Genomic DNA, 20338 nt, shown 5'->3' with positions numbered 1-20338 from the left:
GTGTTATTGCTGCTTGAACTGTTTTTTGCCCAGCTGCTTAATGAGATGCCAGACAAATAAAAATAAAAATATGTCCTGAACAAGTTGGATAAAGTTAAAGAGTCTCTTAAGTATAATGAAGCAATTTCCAGATTGGATAATAAATTGTAGCTAATGGCTTTAGTGATGGCTAATAAATCATTTATTAATGCTTTAACTTACAGTACATTACCACCAGATCCAGTGAGGATGCTAGGGACGTGCTGCTCCACTCAACTGGACACTTCATGTGCTTCCCACTGAGGACGTACCCTATTGTGGAGAACACCTGATCGGATAGACGCTGCCAGTTGGGCGGTCCCTGGTTCACTGCTCACCTTTTCAAACAGGAAACAACATGGCAGCCTGCTCACAAGCTTTATGTTAGTCCGTCTAAACCAGTGGTTCCCAACTGGTCCATGCAGCTAAGGGGTCCAGATTTCTCTTTAGTCATGAGTTCGAGGTCCCACAGTTCAATACATTCAGCGTCAGACTTGCGTTTGGTAACCATGTCGTTGAGCTAGTTTGCCGTCTCTGTCAAGTAGCTGATTGTTAGTCACTCACTCTACAGCAGGAAACAGCACTTCAAAGTTAAAGTTCTGTGCTTGAAAGTGTTTTTTTTTACAAACTTGATGTGTTTGTGAGTCACTTGTGGTCCATTCAGAACGGACCCATGACCCAGTTTTGGACTGTGACCCACCAGTTGGGAACCACTGGTCTAAACAATCCATCATCACCGGATGGAGTCATTTGCATGAAGCTGAATCCAGTTTACTTAATGTAAGTACAAACTGACGAATGCACCACAAATGAAGCTCTAGCGAAAGTTCATTCAGGGAGACAGTACTAAGTTTTCTTTCTCACCCTGCCATGCCTACTCATTCTCTCTAGGTGTCATTGTCTGAGTAGGTCAATTGAGTCATCAGCTGATTCACAATCAACCAATAGCACAGCGACACACCTCTGTCAGCCTATCATCTTACAAGTCCTCATTTTAAATATGGTTCTTTCTCTGTCATAGTTTTTTCTTGTTGCAGTTGTTTGTGCCCATCACCTCCTAGTCCTTACGGATTCATCAGCTACATCCGCCTCATCATTCAGCAGCCTCACATTCATCAGCCACCACCACCACCTGTGTCTGGAGTCCATCGGGGGATTTATCCTGCTGCTGCTCAGATCACAAAATATTTCTCTCAAGTGTCCAAGTGCCAAAGACCCAAGACACACAAATCATCTATTAATCTGTACACTCATATTCTGTATTAATTAGTATCTTTACTTCATTCTTCTGTCTCTCCTTTCTTCAGGGAACCAATACCAGCATCAAAAATGCTGGATCGGGTATCAGCAAGTATACAAGTCTATACAGTGATTCGATACCTTGTAATTTATGTATAAACTTCAAAGTAGTTTCGCACCTGGATAAAACAGCAGTTTTCTGGAAGATCAGTTCTTCGCTGCTCTGCAACAGCTGGTTGCGCTGTGCAGACATCGGCAACAGCGAAGAAGAATTGATTTCCACTGAACTGCAACGTTAGCCGCTAGCGAAATGTCAAACTAGATATTTAAACAAAGTTCTTTGCCATTTATTGTAAGTATGTATTCGTTCATGTTTTACAAAGGGTTTAATCTCAACCATGCCGTACAACAGTCAGTGTGTTGTCATGGACATGAATAACCCATTTATGATCAGGTTTATGGAGAATTCCATTTATGTGTTTGAGCATTTTAACACCATATTCCATTTATGAGAAAGTGGAATATGCTAGCTGGAGTATTCTCTGTGCTCGTGTAAACACCATATCCTGAATGTGATAACCAGGATAAGCCTAATAAACCTATTCATGTCTGTGTAACTACACTCAACAGCAATCATTTCACATGTATACAGTTGTATGCAGCTGTTAATTTATTTTTAACCTCCTGAGACCCAAACTGTTGTTTGGTGTGCATTTTTAATTTCACCTAGCTATTTGGAATCAGTAGGACCTGATAAGTATAAAAACTAAACATTGTCAACAATAAAGTCTCAGTGTCTTCAAACCAGTACTTTCAAATTAACAATGTCTTAGCTAATTGCCATTGCTAAAATAACAACCATTAAATTTGATCAGGTTTTGGACCTTGTCAACTTTTGTGTTGGGCTCGGCTGCAGACTGACTTGGCTGCCATCTTCTTTTTACATGGACTAGTGGATTGTGGTTTTGCTACTAGTGGGGTGGCATAGCTCAATATGTTTCTAGAATCATTTTTGTGATAAAAGCACCAAATTTGGCAGATGTGTTGACAAATATATTTAGAACAAATGTGGATATCAGGGCATCAGAAACTCGCCCCCTGGTGGCCAGAGCAGACAATTGAATCCTACCTGCCCATGGACCCGTCCCATTAATTGGATCCACTCCAAAATGTAATGGCTTCTAAGTTGGACCATGCTACATGCCTCCACTAAGTTTTGTGAAAATCGGTTGGACAGTTTTCACGTAATCCTCATCCAAAAAATGAATGAAAGTGAATGGGCGGCCAAGTGTGGGTGGCCACATGTGGGCGGCCAGTGGACATTCCCCCTGAGTTGGATCAACACCAAAATTTATTGTATTCTAAGTTGGAATGTGTTACATCCCTCCACCGAATTTTGTGAAAATCAGTCAGGCAGTTTTTGTATAATTCCTAATTGGTACATTTATAGCTTAATATACTGGAATAGAACACCGATTTTCACAAAACTTGGTGAAGGAATATAGCATGGTCCAACTTAGAAGCCATTATATTTTGGAGTGGATCCAATTAACGGGACGGGTCCATGGGCAGGTAGGATTCAATTGCCTGCTCTGGCCACCAGGGGGCGAGTTTCTGATGCCCCATTATCCAGATTTGTTCTAAATATATTTGTCAACACATCTGCCAAATTTGGTGCTTTTATCACAAAAATGAACAATTTTATAGCTATGCTGGCCCACTATACTACTAGATGGCACAAAAAAGTGTCCACAAATGAGGACAACAGGTCTAAAATAAGCAGAAAAGTATAAGGTCCAGTAAACCCAAAATGTAATGTCCTCAAATGAGGACACGGGGTCTCAGGAGGTTGATGCAGTGGTATTGGATCAGTACTCGGTATCAGCCGATATGCAAGTTCAGGAGTTGATATTAGACCATCTCTAACAGCAACGCCTCCTCCAAACTTGACCAACACTCCCAACATATACTACGTGACTGCCTCTACTTGAAGAGAACAGAAAGCCTCGAGACCCTCTGTGCTGTGCGGGCTGGGCGATATGAAGAAAATCAAACCAAGTACCTTACCTATATTTGTGATATTGTGACGACATTGTTGATGATTGGTGTTAGTGGTTAATGATGGAACTGTCTGGTGAGTTCACTTCACTGTAACGCAGCCTTTAAAACCAGGAAAAGACGACACTAAATATGTAAATTCTAAGACAATATCTTGTCTCAGTGTCATCATTTTGATTATAATATCGATATATTGCCCAGCCCCACTTAAAATATCAGTTATAATTCATGATGTTTGAGTTGTTATGCTTTTTTGTAGTGACTAGACAGACTGTAAAAATTTCAACTAGTGTTACTGTACTTAAGTAGATAAGGGTTAAGACTGATTTTATGTCATTTTAAAACTCTATTTCACTCATACTCCAGTGTTTTATTACCTACTTGTGTTACATTTTTAAACATTATAAGAGGTTTGAGCAGTGCAACCCTTCATTTCCAGTCACTTCGGACCCAAACTGATGCTACAGATTTCATCAGTCCACTGATTTCAGCAAAAATAACCATCCCCGAGCCCTGGGCTGATAATGAGCCTTTAAATTATTTACAGTGACCATACTAAAACTGGAAACATATTAATCTTCTCAGGGTTTTTGGAACATCAACCAAAGCCCTGTGAATTTTTAAACTTGAGAGAAACCTGCAATCTGAGTGTTTGAATTAGAGTTTTTTTTCTTTGTGAGTTATAAGAACTCTCTGTGTTCCTTTGCTGGCGTTATCTCAAAGTAGCCTGTGTATCTTAAAGATAAAGAGCAGTGTGGGGGTCTCTTTGAGCTAGCAGAGATATTTAGTTAATTAATTTTCATGTTTCTGTCAACATGGATCTGTGGATGTTTTTCAGAATATGAGATATAAGATTTAAAGATACTCTCTGATTTATTTATAGCGCCTGAGACAAACCCAAAAGCACAAAATTTCTTCCTAATGATTGACAAAATAAGGGTGGCGTGTCTTTTCTAAATGATCTTCGCAAAGGTAAATATGATTTAAAACACACACTTACTTTAAAGCACTTTAATGTTCTTTATAACTTAAGTATGTTTATGAAATTTCATCACGTCTTGTCATCATGGAAAGTCGAGCTAAAAATGACTTGACCACCTAAAGTCAGTGTTGTGTGCATTGCTTTTCAGGTATTTCTGTGGCTGTGTCACTACAGCAGCTCCACCAGCAGATGGAGACATTCAAAAGGCAAAGAAAACCCAGAATGCACCATTCTCCTGCTGCCAGGCCTCTGACAAACTGTCATAGTGTTTATTTTGTGAAGTGGCATAAATTTGCAGTTCTGCCATGTTCAGTTCAGTGTGGTTAAAAGCTGTGAAAACATGCTGTAATAATTTTGCAGGACAAACACAGTAAGAACAAGTATTTGCAGAACAAAAAAGACGAGATGATGCCAGACTAAGATAATACTCTTATCTAACATGTCTTAGTTTGTGCCTCACTCATCTTTGTAACTCAAGAAACTCTGTAACTCTGCTTCCACCTGCTCTGTGTTTTACACAAACAGAAAACTGCATTTGGAGTATTACTTACTTTATTTTTGTCATGGTTTCATTCAGATTTAACGTGTTTCATGCTGCGTGTCGGGCAGAATTACCACACCTGGAGATCTGGTTCACAGGTGAGGTTTGTTCGATCAGACTGCACATGATGTCGGCAAACAAATGAGCTTTGATCTCATCATTCCTGTTCATTGTGTTCTGCTTGTTTGTCTGTCTTCGTCCTCCATCCTTTGTCACAGCTGCAGCCGAGAACATGGCCACCAAACGAAAAGCAGTTGATGTGTGGACGAGAGCACAGAATCAGCTGTAACTGCATCCTGTGCTACGTCTGATGTAAGTGTTCACGTTATTTCAACCCAATAGCCAGGAAAATTGTGGCAGTGAAACGTTTCTGCAAACCACAGATACTTTACACGTGCATGTTATTATAAAGGGATATTTAGAAACTTTGTGTTTCAGCAACACTGGTTAGGTTTAGGCACACAAACCACTTGGTTATGGTGAGGAAACGGTTGTTTTGTGCTTCAAAATCTGCTGGAAAAACAGCATCAGGTTGCTTGTTGTTTCCTGTCACCATTTACATTGTAGATGATGTGCATCTCCTCCACTGGAAATCTTTGTGCTTCAGTTTAAAAATCCGCTGCATTAATCTGTGGTGAGTATTTCCTGTTGGCAGTTATCCTCATGTTCATCAGTCTGGACCCGAAGTGATGCTCCAGTTGGTTTATTACCTGTATTATGAGCCAGTTACTTAATCAATACTCTGGTGGAATGAGGTCAGAGCAGGTCAGACCTGGGGTCAGGGGTCACTGCAGAGGGGCTGTGGTCCTCAGCAGGCAGCAGTGACAGAACTATTAACGTCTGTTATATAAGTTAAAGTAATGTGATGTGATATGGTCCCTGGCATGGGCGTAGATTTCGGGGGAGATGCAGGGAACACAGCCCCCTCGTCATTTAGAGTGTGAACTTGAAAGTGGCAGAGTATTTTTATTTTGACCATGTTAAAGATATTGCTCCATAAACTGATGCAAAATGGCACAAAAAATCACCAGAATACAGGAAACACAGTATTTAATGCTCAAAATTTTCTGGTGGAGGACCCCCAACCCATCATTTAATATTTTTCCCCTACAATATTGAAACAAAACCACTGCCCTTGGAAAATATCCATCACACTTTAACAGTTTACCTTCCATGTGATCAAATGAAGATGGAAACGTGTGTTAAAGATGCAGTAAATGTTTGTCATTGACAGTGTTGGGAAGGTTACTTTTGAAATGTGATTACTACGTAGTTACCCTGTTCAAAACTGTAGCAAGTAACTTTTATTTACTTCAGAGGAGGATTGTAACTTATTACACATCATTTCTTTTTCATTTCTTTTCTAACAAATGTTTTAAACTGAGCAATAAAGCTAAAAAAATGTCTGAAAATAGGCTACAGTAAAAGAAGCCGTTCCTGCACGGTGAAAAGATGCAAAGCGACAGAATGAATGTTTTATTCTACATATAAAAGTTTCACTGAAAAGAATATATTTGGATGTAACCCCTTTGTAATCACCAATTTTTGATCAGTAACTGTAATGTAATGACTTTTTCCCCCTAGTAACTGATTACAAATACATCTATTTGTGATTTAGTCAGGGTGGCACAGTGGTGCAGTGGTTAGCATTGTTGCCTCCAGGTGCTCCAGCTTCCTCCCACAGTCCAAAGACATGCAGGTTAACTGGTGACTCTAAATTGTCCGTAGGTGTGAATGTGAGTGTGAATGGTTGTCTGTCTCTATGTGTCAGCCCTGTGATAGTCTGCTGACCTGTCCAGGGTGTACCCCGCCTCTTGCCCAATGTCAGCTGGGATAGGCTCCAGCCCAACATGTACCTCGTTACTCCCCAACACTGGTCATAGACTATAGACGGAATAATACCAGCAGGTTGAAGATGACAGTAAAATAGAGTCATTCCTAGTTGTACAGCTCACTTTCAATCAAATTTCATCAACTACTCAAACATTTAATGCTGGAAAAATAATAATTAAATGTCGTTGAAATGCTGGATCGAGTCTCGTAAATTATCCAAGTAAAATAAAGGGGTTTCCAAACTGGATTAAATATTTGTAGTTAATGGCTTTACTAATGGCTAATGCATGATTTATTAATGTTTTAAATATCAGTAAGTTCAATTAGTAGCCTGGGCTTTTATTTGCTTAAATCACTGAAATCAGTGGGCCTATATTTGGGACAGGCCTTTAATTCCTTTAATATAAAACTGTTGCTCAGCAAAGATGGGAAATATAAATCAAATTGATTATTTAAACCAGTATAAATATCACTTGTTTAAAAATTAGCCTTCAGATAGCATATTAATTTGTATCATTCATTTGATCTAGCGCCAACAGACAGCGCATCAGAGAGAGTTATAGCACTTGAGGATCACTTGAGAACACTTTATCCTGTTAAAACAATACTCACAACTTGGATTCATTTTTATGAAAAAACATTTTGATTCTTTTGATCTGAGGACCTTTACGGGCTAAAGCAATATGAATAAATTACCATGTAATCGAGGAATGGACACATAATTTGAAGTAGCCAACAAAAAAGGGGACTAGGCTTTTAATTAAAGTTTTACAGTATTTAATAATGTTTCAAGTGCCAAGTTGTGATCAATAAAGCAATGATAAATGGTTTATTTACATGAATACATTGTTCTAAACCTTTGGAGTTGCACCTCCAAGTTATATTTGATCATTTAAGTGTAGTCAGGTTTATTTTTAGAGCACATTTTAAAACAACTGAGCAAAGTGCTTTAAAAAGAGGTCAAATAAAACAGAGGCATGGTCAAATAAAAACAGCCGTAAATAAAAGAAGAAGTAATTTTATAATATAAAAGCATACAATATCTTGATAAAATCTCAACACAAGAACAGCAATGCATGAACAACCAAATGAAATACATGCAAATAAAAAAACAGAGTAATGTCTTGATGATGATTAAAAGTCTAAAGAAAAGAGACGGGCCATCACAGTGAGCTGCGCAGTGTCAGCAGGGTGAGGTGGAGTTCACCTTTCATTCGCCTCCCTGGGAATCACTCCTTGATGAGAGGATAAATAGAGATGAGCGTTTTGCTATCAGAGGTGTCATCACTGCACCCTGCCCACCTCCAGTATAGACACTTATGTAATCTCACACTGAATCATCCCTGACAGCTGAAGTGACGATGAAGAAGGGAGGAGGAGGAGGAGGAGGAGGAGGAGGAGGGCTGTACTTGGGACAGAATTTGGGGTCAGGAGGGTTTTGTGGGCGTCACTTTGAGGAGGGGTGATGAGGAAGAAAAGTTTGGGGTGTCCCTGAAATACTCACACCTCCCCTCCCAGTCTCCCCCCTCTCATGCACCCATTGCGTAACACCAGGTTGTGTGTGTGTGTGTGTGTGTGAGTGAGTGTGTGTGCACTGTGCAGCAGGCAGGTCCTCCTCAGTGCTGCTGCTGCTGCTGCTGCTGCTGTGGAGCCTTGGCGGAGGAGGCGGTGGTCGTGTTATTGAGCGGCCCGGCGGTGGAAGTTGCGCTGCAGGGGTGGGACTTTCTTTCTGCAGTCGGTCGGTCGAGGGTTGAGCTGCGGCGCACACAGAAATGCCTCTGGCAGCAGCTTCTCAGACTCCAGCGAGCAGCAGCGCAAACACACGGACACCTCCGAGTGCAAGATAAATCCTCCTCCTCCTTCTCCTCCTCTTCATCATCATCGTTCCGCTCATCTTCCTCACACTCCTCCCCATCTTCCGGGGGGAGTGTGTGTGAACGCCGTCTTCCCTCCCCTCCTCCACCCCCGGGATACACAGACCGGACCGGCACCGGTGTCATTGGATGGAGAGAGGTGCCTGAAGAAGGGAGAGCGGTGGAGTTGGTCTACTCCCCTCCTCCTCCTCCTCCTCTTCCTCCTCCTTCCTCCCTACTGCACCAAAAGAAAACTCCGGGTAAGAAATGCGTGCTCACTCAGGCCATTTGGCCCCATCCACCACCTGCCATAAGCCGCTGTGCTCCTGCACTCCTCCGTGCACAACATGCATCATGGCGAGACTTGGGACTTGCATGCGTCTTTTCTTTCCTCCTCAGCCTCTTTGTTGACAGTGAAAGGATTAATTTAAAGCGTGAGGCATTAGCGAGTGAATGCATCTCAGCAGGCTTTTTCCTGGCGCGGTGCTTTTTTTTTCCCTCTCCGCGTCTCCAATCATTTCTCTCAGCCGACCCAAATATTGATTCGCATCGCAAGTCGACCTGAACTAGGAGAAGGTTATTGGCTGTGGGAGTGAACTGGAGCTCACGGAAGCCTTCAGTGGCGACAGGGGTTAGAGGAGGGATAACAAATGGCACCGGGAGCTGTCCGTTCAGCACCACTCTGCCCAACTCAGCTGAAAACTGTGGCCTTAAAAAAAACTTAGTGCAGGTTTGACGAGCAGCTTTAGAGATGTGGTGTGAAGTGAGGACAGCTGGAAGTCAGGCTCAGACAGTCTTTTGTTTGCAGGATTGACTTTACTCAGCTTTTTAGAGCTGCTATTAATCTTTATGTCTTGAATACTGAAGAAAACCATTGCTAAGACTGGGTGTCCTTCAGTCCAGGGTCTGAGGGTAGAGAGTGGAGCAGGCTGCACTTTAAAGCTCTCTGAGGCAAATCTGACTCAACTGTATGCTTCAGTTTTAATTCCTTAGTTTTGGTACATGTACTCAAATACTTTGGTACAATATACTTTGCTGAAAACCTTCAGTGTTTAATTTGATGGTAACACAAACTTAAATGACCTGCAGCGCTCAGAAAGTCCTGATTGTGAGTGCTGCCAAATCAGACAATGTCTTTGCTTGTGTGTCACTTGATCTTCTTACTCAGGGGCTCCCGGCCCAAAACAACATGTTTCTATATTAGGGGTGTTTTTTATGCTTTTATTATGAAGTCAACAGTTGAGAGATGACAGGAAATGAAAGCAGATCCCTGGAGGTGATTGCAGTTAATAAGCTTCTTATTTTATTTGAAAAAGATTTATTAGTTTTACTATTTCAGGCTGTTTAAAATCTGAAAAGGCTTTGGTTATTTGATGCAATCTGTGACAAGGGGTTGTGAGTAGACTTTGCTTTGCGTTAAAGGGTCATAAGCCGTAACAGGTTGGTGTCTCAGTGACTCTGACACTTGTTTTCAAACTGTGTTTCAGTGATCCGAATACAAGTGGACCAACTCAGTCACTGGGATAAATGTTGGCATTGTATGTTTATGCCACATTTGAGTGTTATTAAGTTGTGGATACATTGAAACTTTATGTTTAGGCACGAACACACTTGGTTATTGTTAGGAAAAGGTCATGTTTTGGCCTAAAATACTCACTTTTGGGTGCACAATCCCTGCTGGAGAGGCCGCAATGTCTTGGTGGAGAACAACTAGATTTGTGGCACTATCCTCACTGGAAACACAGTGATGGGTTGCTTAAAAGTACAAATGTGTCTGTGGTTTGCAGAAATGTACAATGCTGACATTTTCTCCTAGCAACTGGGGTGAGTGTACAGCCGAGACAAATCACTGTTAACACCTGTGTCTATCATGCGTCTTTGGCTTGTGTTCAGATTTTATTACTGCCTATGTCACTGACAGTGGAAGGTCAAAGGGCCCCACGTTTGGTTATTACGTCCTCACTCTTGTGAGACACAGCCGGGGTACAAATGGAGGTAACGCTGTCATCAGAATTCAACATGTCTTCTTTCATAGGGCAAAATGATATATGGTCACACAACACTTTGTCCAACTCATTGTAAAATGGTCAAGTTATAGAGCATCAGCACACTGTCACCGAAACAACCACCACGTCCTGCAGTGATGATGTAGTTCTTGTTGGGGAAGCATTAGCATTCACGCTGCAAACGATATGTGGTCAAATGCGTCCCCGACCATCTCAGGAAGTCGTGTGAGTGATCAGATGTTAACGCGTCTTAAGAAGTGTAAACAGGGTCGCCATGAGAATATGTGGGTGTTGCTTTTGTTCCATGTTAATCCTGTTAAGTGATGCAGATGATGGCGCCTTCATGTAACAGAATGTACACTGGTTGGTGTCCAGCTTTGAGGCTTCCCGAGGTTTTAGATCGTGTGGATGTCTGTGAGTTTTGGAGCTAGTTGTGTTCTGGTTGTTCCTCTTCTCTTGCTTTGTAAATGGACTGTTTCTCCCTGAAGCCACTGCTACTGATCATATTTTACCTCTTGGCTTCCTCTCTGTATTCCTCCTCAAAAATCAAATGTTGCGTACTGATTACCTGGAAAGCTTTTGGCACCAATTAACAGCTGAGAGATGTGTGGGAGTCGACTTTCTGCTTCTCAAAGCTGTGATTTTAAAAGGATGAGGCCCACTCAGACTCCGAAATCAATCTTTTTAACATGATCTCAACATGCTGTCCTCTCCGGCTCTTTGAGTGTGTTTCCCGCAGCTTTCTAACGATGCTGGAGGTCTGTGTGAAGTGGCTTGGCAGTTGTGGTAAAATATTGTGTGTGTGTATGTGTGTTTGTGTGTGTGTCACTGAGACTCTCGTCTCTTCCTCCTCGCCGGGCTGAAATACGACCTGCTCAGAATTCAATTCCTCCACCAGCACTCGCAATCATCTCAGCCATTCGTTTAACACCAACTCTCTTTCTCGCTCTCTGTCATGGGTTTCCCCTGCTTCCACACACCCACGCACACACACTCAAAGTCCTAACACACCACCATCCCCTTCCTGTGTCCCCGTCGAACTCCTCGGAAGAAAAGTGTTATTACATTAAGAAAACTGAGAGCACTTAGATGAACCCGGGAGACATGTGGCTCTGTGAGTCTACTGTAACACCTTTAGGGCCCTCCGCCATTATCAAAATGGGTCTTTCCAAAGATCGAGAGGTGGCTTACACCTTAATGTTTCATCGCTAATATTTCCAGAATAGATCATGTAATGGATTGCCTCATTTTAAGGTGAATGCCTGCAGTCAGAGCAGTTTGCTGCCAAATGTAACTACAGCTCACTTCTCCTGGAGATGCCTCCAAACGCAGCACGCTGGAGAGAGAATCATTAAAGAAAGTATCGCAAGCTAAATCACGTTTATGAGATTAAGACTCCAAGAAGTTATCAGGCATTAAAGGAACACTTCACCCACAAAATGACCACTTGTATAACGATTACTCACCCTGTGCTACTTTGAATTCGTCAAGACAACTTTGTTTTTCTGGCATGTCTCCACTGTGAACGGAGAATCCAAAAAAGGCAAACATTCTTCAGTCTTGATGAACAGAGCTACAGCAGAACTGTATCAAAACATCTGTTTAGAAACTCTCACACAAGTCTTGCAGTATAATCCAAGTCTCATTTATCCAGTTGTATGTTCAGCAGTGAGGCTCAGGCACACTCATGCACAGACTTTAATGTTTTATGTCGTAATGTTTTTTGCGAAAATGCATGTTTTTTTCATGTGTTTTCAAAGTACTGAGCATATGACTGGATAAATGAGATTTGGTTACTTCAGTTCATGAAAAAAAGTTCGTCTTTTTGGATTCTGTGTTCACCGTGGAGGCAAAAGTTTTCCTCACAAATTCAACGCAACACGCAATGAGTAATATATACAAATGGTCATTTTGCAGGTTAAGTATTCTTTTAAACAGTGTTGTTTATACATTCTCTCACATCTGTGCTGTAAATATGTAGCTAGATCTGATTAGCTTAGCTTAGCACAGTGACTGGAAACAAGGGAAAACAGCTAGCGTGAGTCCATTCAAAGGTAGTCTTGCATAGCCAGGCCTATATCCACACTTAATTTTAGCGCTGAGCCATCGCGCAAGAAAGATCTTGCTGAACACACCATTATTTCACACTATGGGAGAAAAAAAATCTGGGTTGTTAGTATTTCTTTAAAGCAGCTGTGCGCAACTTTACGTTTTTGTTGATTATAGTGCCCCCTTTGGTTGAAGCGGTATGACACCCACAGCCTGGTGTCGTAAAATTCCAACTGCAGCCGGCATTCGGCTTCATTCGTAAAATCTCGACTGCAACCGGCAATTACCGCATGCATTTGTTTTGGAGATCGAGAGGATTAACGTTACTGATGTCAGGTCAGTCCAAGTAATTAGTGGAAACGTTACACAAGTTAGTAGTAAAGTAAGACCTGTTCATAAATGTTCTGGTGTAGCTCTGAATTTCTTATAAACTGAGGACAACTGCCTGCTGTATATTTGTGTTCATGGTCACAGTCACAGATAATTTTGTGGCGTTTGTTGTAACGTTACTAGACAAAAGCGGTTCACATCAGCTAACGTTACATTTAGCTTGTTTATAACTTCCATGTCGTCATATATTGAAGTGAAACAACGTCTAACAAGTTGAGGTATATTCTCTAAATAAAAACAAAAATTTCATACCTGTCGATTAGGAAAAGGGCCAAATCTCTCAGCTCTCTCCACTTGGTGAATGCCTGACCGAGGTTTACACGCGTTTGGGCTCGAGCCCTATCACTGTCCCGTTTAGCCTTCTTCTGTTCTTCTGCTCTTTTTCTTTTAGATGGTGCTCCTTCTTTATCCTCCATGACATCGAAAGTACAACCAAGTCCTTATAGATACATCTGGTAAAACTGTTATGTGTTCAGCAATGCCCGTTGCTTACCGCTTACTTGAAGAACACTCTCTGCAAACACGGCTCCTTCTTCTTCTGTGGTTTAATGGCTGCGGGCCGCTGCGGGCGTGCAGACTTTCTTCCGCCTCCGGGTGCCGTATTCTGGTTTGCTGACTTCCGCTGTGTCTGACCTGACCGAGGCTACGCTAAATAGCCATATAGAGAAAGGCTTTTTTGTCGCTGTTGGGTTCAAATAAATATGCGGATCTTCAAGGGGAGGTGATACGAACTAGGGACAGTTTTATAAATGGTAAAAAGTTCCGCACAGCTGCTTTATTCCAATCAAAATTGTCTTTGGTGGCACTTTGCCCAGGGTGCAACAATAGTGTGCCCTCAGACCTGGTTATACAAGGGTGCAAAACCATGCATTGCTAAATACCCTACTGGTGAACTTTAAAGCTTCTATGTGTCTTAATAAAGGCGGTTGCTAAGAAGAGGCTAAATGAAATTACAGAATGTCATCACACCAAACTGTGCTGAACACAGTCTTGTTATCTTTTTACTTGTGGCGATTACATTTCAGCTTCAGTAATCATGAAAGTGGTGTTCATCTGTGAAAACTATCTTGCTGAATGAAACATGTACTAAGTCCCATAAACATTTGTTTGCCACAGAGCTTATTTTCATCAATAATCCAAAATCCAATAGTAAAAAATCCCAGCAGGCTCATACTCACAGTCTACATCCTGTAAGCCAGAGTAGTCCAAATGTAAAGAAAGAACTAATTAATTAACTTCCTAAATAACGTTTGTTTAATCTGTACAGAAACCAAGAATTACAATGACAAGTTGCAGTTTTACGGGGGATATGTGCTGAGCTGTTTCTTGGCTGGGAGCAGTTTCCAGCCAATGGTGGCGTCATTAGTGAGTTTAAGAGGTGCTGATGGGCAGAGTTTGTTACCTTTGTCAGACTGTTTCAACTCTTCATGCTAAGCTATAGTAAGCTAACCAGCTGCTGGCTCCACCTACATATTTACTATACAGACATGAGAGTGGTAAATGTCCTTCAACTTGTTTCCAAAACATGTTTCACGTTTTTCATTTCATATGGATGAAAATGCACTAAAGTTAAAGCTGACCTGGAATTAAAATGCATTTTTTAGTGCTGTTGTGGGGACGTGATCGTAATTTGACTGGTGCAATATCTGTGTGGGCAGGCATTAATAATAATTTGTAATATCCCTTCAGTTCCAATGGCCGCACTACAGCAGTTAACCAGCTGGAGGGCCGACATTGTTAGCTGATATTAAATCCCTTCTGTCCCATCTGTGATTTCAAAGTCAAATTTAAACTAGGATGCAGAGTGGAGGCATAAAAAACTGTGTTACTGTCCAAATACCTTTGGATCTGACTGCAGTTACTCAATAGTTAATCAATAAAGCTCGGGCTTGGCTTCAAATCGCCGCTCTTCCCCACTTCGGAGAATTTAAGCTTCCACCCACCTCCACATTACTGAGAGTGAATGAACCTTTTTCCAAAACATTAAGTCGGGTCTGACAGACATTTCTGTAGCACTAAGTGCTTTCCCTGTCCCGTATTAGCCTAATTGTGAGATTGTTAATCTGATAAGTAGTAGATATAATGAGTTCATGACTTTCGTGGATTCAGCCTTGACACCAGGGCTCCAGATTGAAACTTCAAGATTACAAAAGTGATGAAAAATCAGCAGCATGGGAAGAGTCCAACCAGGAGTGGGAATAAATGGGAAACACTCAGCAACTTCTTTAATTACCCTGGTGAGTGTGGTTGTGTTGGGATGCATCCACGTGTGTGAAACAGTGATCAAGCTGAGTCTTTGTCATCATTTATCAGGATAGAAAAAGGCAAAAACCCATTATTTTAAGTAAATATTCTGCAATAATTCAACCAAACAAGCAGTCTGTCTCCATTTGTCTGGTCTGATAGTGTTTGACAAGTGTTATCCCCTCTGTATATTAGCCTTCTCAACATTCTGATGTTTAATATGGTTCAGCAGCCTTTTCCCGTAAGCTCCTCACAAACTGCACTGAGAGCTTTTCTCTGCAAAGACGGAGAAGGAATATTTACCCGCCAGATTTTTTGAGACAAATTTAATTCCAGTTGTGAGAGTTACTTAAGTAGCTCTCGACTGAATAATCAAAGTAGACAGAGCGCAAACAATTCTCTGCTTGCTGTTACACTCAAAGACGCCTTTTACATTGATTCCATTTTGAGTTAAACTAATTTGCAAACATCTTCTTTTACAAGAGAAGAATGAAGTGTCTCTGTTAAAAGTCTTGTAGCTATGGCTATCAAAGATATTTTGATGGTCAAATCTGATCTTTTGTTAATTGATCCGAGGCTGATCTGTACATTAAATTTGATGGAGAATAAATCATGTTTTGGAGACATTCTGCAGATTAACTACAGGTGAAGTCGTCTGGGGAGGGATCCCAAAACTGCATTGTAGGTGGGTGATAAGTGGTGTCGTAGGCCACCTCCTCTGTTTAACAATGGTCGTTCCAGTTTGACATAAATAGCTTCTTTCACGCCTCTTTCAAAGCATCTTTCTTCCCTGGCCAAGATTTGTAGACAGCAATGACCCCCAACAGGATGAGCGGTTATGGAAATGATTGAATGAGCATTGTGATCCCTCAACTTTTATTCTAGTGTCATCATTTGCTCAACATTACATTTTACCAACAGTGTTGGGCTCGTTACTCAAAAAAATTACTTCTTAGTCTTTTAAAAGTTATATTATTAGTTTATATTGTAATTCGTTGCACTACTCATTATATCACTTTTCAGTTTCACACCACAAAATTGGTAATTGCATCCTTTCTCCTCAAAAGTCAGACTTCATGTGTGTGGCTCATAGGGGTGCAACGATCCATTGATCTGGATCAATATATCGATTTAACGATCAACGATCCAGTATTATCGATGCAAAGTAAAAACATCGATCCATATTGTCACCTTTAGCATAGGCTTTTATTTTGAAAGTCTGAGTCAGTGTCAATCAGCAGCAGGTAGATGGCAAACAGCCGAGAGAAAGATGATGAGGATAACATTATTTACTCGGGAATAAATCAGCAGTGTGGAAATAATTTGGATTTCAGAGAAAATAGAGATCAAAGACATAGCAAATGGCGTACATTAACAATGACGTAACGAGATGAAACGCAAGGTAACATTACCCGCCTGGACGAGCGTCTCACTCCGCTAGCTTCTTGCTTTAGCAACATTAGCTTCTCTGTTTTCACAATATTAAGCTAAATAAAAAAGTCCTGCAGGCTAAAATTATGCCGAGCTGTTCTGTTGGGAGATACAGTGACTTAAACCAGCGGTGAGTAAGAATAATAATGATGTTACATGTAATTTGTTAAACTATGAGTAGAGGGAGCAAAGTCTGCTAGCCACTAGGCTAATTCATGCAGTGCAAACATGCTAAAGCTAATAATGAGGGATTAGCAAAAAGCAACTAACATGTCTATGAACCTTGGCAGTTATTACTGAGCTGAATTTGATACTTTTGTTAAATGGCGTTGCTGTAAATCTGTGTTTTATGGCTGTTTGGAGAAGTTTTGTCTTCGGGGTTTAAGCCAGATAGTCCTGAAGTATGAAAAAGATGATGGTCTGGGTTAAAGAAAGGTCTCTCTGACAGAAAGCCCTGAAGGTTAAACTTATCCCATTTGCTGTTTTATTTGTGCTAGTGGAGTCAGTTTTAAGTAAACTTTACTGTGGTTATTATTTTATGTGTTTATCCTTTATGGCTAAAAGTACAAAAGAAAGGGGTGGCAGCTCCTTCTGTGACAGTTAAATGGGCTTTTAAAATGACCCAATATTGATCGCAGACCCCTGAATCGTATCGAATCCAAAACGTATAGGGGCAGACTTTGTAATATCGGAAAATTCCATATCAGTGATGAAAGTGGTGATTTACACCCCCCAGTGCCTCAGTGTGAATCCCAGGGTAATCTCCAGTGAGCACAGCAAATGCTGTGTTGTTTTTTTTTTGTTTTTTTTTTTACAGTCTTCTGTTGACTGTATTTTCCTAAGGATCTGTCTCAAAGGCAGAGAGTCAGTCGTGGAAGCTGGCAATGGTTCATCCACCACCTATCAAGCCACCAACTTCATTAGTTTTTGTCACCTGTAGCCTTCTGTTCACGATTAACATCTAGTTTTGGTTGTTTATCCAGTGTCAGGCTGCAGCCGTCCTCTGCGGCACAGACAACTCACCTTTGCTGTGGTGTTTTTCCACGAGCTTCACGTTGTTGTGCTGTCAGTCGTAGTAGGTGTTTCAGGAGGTTTGAGGACGTGTTTTTTGCAGTGGAATGGGTCTTAGTACCAGACCCTTGAACAGTGGTGTTCTTGTCATCTTTCCTCATGACGTCAAAGTAATGGCAATGTTTCCAGCAGCTGAATGTGAGCATTTCAGTCTTCCATGCTAGTTTGCTGCTTTGTGACGTGCATGCACGACGATTATGAAAATGAATCCAGGGATGTGATTGATTGTTGGATTTTAAATCAGTAGGAGTCGACAATTAAAGTAAGGCTTGATGAGTTCTTCGTTTTGCGGGTAACTGCAAGGATGTTAGGGGCAGGGCATAGCCCATATAGATGGACACTGTGGATCACACCATCACGGTAGTCCATGAAAATACCAGTGGTTATTAGTAACGCGTTACTGCTTAACACCTTTCATTGAATACTTTGGTTTATTGCCAAACTAATTACATTCCTTTCAGCTTCATCTGTACTTTGTGTTTAGTGCTAATTAGCAAATGTTAACATGCTAGCACGCTAAACTAAGATGGACATGATAACCGTTGCACCTGCTAAAAGTCAGTCTGTCATTATGAGCTTGTTAGCAGTTAGCATGCAGACATAACATTTCCTCAGTATAACCTCACAGAGCTGCATGTCTGTACGCTCTTAGTCCTAATTAAACTTCCTTTGCAGCAACTTTGTGGTGCCCACACTTCTATCAGCCTTTAGAAGTGAGGTATCCCTGCCAAGGAATATTTGAGTTCAGGGTTTGTTGTTTGAACTCTGAGTGATTGAGCTGATTGGCTGCAGCATGCAGGTTCTTCCTGTCTCCGCTGGCGCCGCCACTGACATTTAAAAGCCGGCGCCAGCCAGTGCGATGCTACTTTTACTTAACCATGCACCAAATGAGCTGTCCAAACCAGAGAGTCAGAGTGTAGCTGGCATGGAAAGCAGCAGATATGTGAGGAGGCAGGACAGAGAGAGAGATTACTGTGCAGTGTTTTATCTGGCCGTTTCACAGAGTGCGGCGGCGAGGCAGTTAATTTGATTATGAGTCATTGGGCGAGATTAAAAGCAAAGTTGATTGATCAGTTGTTGGGAGAGCAAGCTGACAGGGCTGTGATTCCTCTACCCTCCTCCTCCTCCACCTCCTCCTCCTCCTCCTCCTCTTCCCAGCTGCTCTCAGTTTCTTATTACTTTTTCAACAAACACACTTGTCTTGTTTTATTTTCCCCGATCACTTCTTCCTATTATCTCATCCTTTTCTCACATCTCCCCTTATCTAACCTCTCCACTCTTCATTTTCTCTCATCTGTATTGCTCTTTATTTGTGTGCCTGTGTGTGTGTGTGCATGCATGTGTCGTGAGGACATAAATCTGTGTGTCTGTTATTGATCAGGCCTGTTTTAACATGCAGCTCCAATAAATGGAATTTCTTGTTTTCTTTCCTCCTGGCTGTTCGCAGCAAACAGCAGCAGCTCTGGCACATTTACATCCAGTGTGCAGAATCTGCTTCTCTCTGAGCAGGTGTGTCGGGTTTGCTGTTTGTGTCTGAGCTGCTTTAGGTTCAGGTGGAGACACTGACTGATAGAGTCTGTTTCCTCTCTTGTCACGTTGGTTTTTGTTCGGCAACCCAGCACCAGACTACAGAGAAGCCAAAGACACAAAGGCACTTTTTACACTGAGACACAAGAGTCTATAATACACTCTCACTTTTAGAACTATAATTATGAGTACTGGAAAAAAACTGCATTAATATTTTCAGTTGAAACTTTATTTCTTCTGTTTGACTGAAGGCTGTTGGAAGATGCCAGCATGAGGGCTTACTGCTGCTGAAGTGAAAGAACTACTAAGAAATCGCCAAATCCAAAACTCCAGTAGTGTTAGAATTTTAAAAAAAAAAAGATGGACCTGCATCAAGGGAACTCACAGTGGTATACCAGTTAAGATCAGGTGGTGCATCTCGTCTTGTAAGGCGAGCGTCTGTCTTTCAGCTGTAGAGGTCATGAGTTACAACCAAAAATAGAAATTAAATGGAGTGAGGGTTTACATGTAGAGTTTTTATCTGTAGCCTATATAAAAGGTCAACTGAATGGAGCTCTGTTCTTCTAGCTTTTAGCTTTTTCTTGAGTTTTAAACTGCATCTTGCAGTCTTCCTAAACAGATGGAGTTTGCTCAGCTCACATGGATATGTCAACAGTAAATGGCTGCATTTATGTAGTGCTTTTATCCACTTGGCCTCTCATAGAGTGCTGCAGAAATGAGCCCCTACACCTGGAAATGAGTTAGAATTTTTGCACTTATGGTTCCCTAATCTTAAAGTCAGTGGAATTTTTTGAATGGGTTTTTGGTTAGATACCTGAAAGAACGTAACTCAAGCTTACGAGACTTTCACGTTTTGTTCTACAACATAAAATAGATCAGTAAATACCCCACTCCTGAATTTTGGCGCTTTAAATGTCTTAAATAAAGCTGTTGCTAACAAGTGGCTAAATTAAACTACAGAACATCATCATGTCAAACACAGCTTTACAGCCTCGTTGTGGTGATGACTTTAAGATCATGTTACTGTGGTGTACGTTAGCATTAGCTTTTTACCTCTGGCAATTGCATTTACATTTTTGATTCTCACGAGATGACA

The 20338-nt window shown here is 41.3% G+C and overlaps 1 protein-coding gene across 2 annotated transcripts in view; it reads left to right on the top strand.

Annotated features, from left to right (window-relative positions):
- The first annotated feature begins 8091 nt into the window (after positions 1–8091).
- The window catches only part of syt12 (synaptotagmin XII), a 44075-nt gene continuing 31828 nt past the window's right edge, over positions 8092–20338 (top strand). The window contains exon 1 of one of the 2 annotated variants that reach the window (XM_033635638.2): positions 8092–8784. The gene's annotated coding sequence lies outside the window, so the exon portion shown is untranslated. The remainder of the gene's footprint in view (positions 8785–20338) is intronic. The other variant, XM_033635639.2, reaches the window with a different exon arrangement.

The sequence above is a fragment of the Epinephelus lanceolatus genome, chromosome 5, assembly GCF_041903045.1.
Source record: "Epinephelus lanceolatus isolate andai-2023 chromosome 5, ASM4190304v1, whole genome shotgun sequence".
Lineage (NCBI taxonomy): Eukaryota > Metazoa > Chordata > Actinopteri > Perciformes > Serranidae > Epinephelus > Epinephelus lanceolatus.
This window is presented reverse-complemented; position numbering and strand designations above follow the sequence as displayed.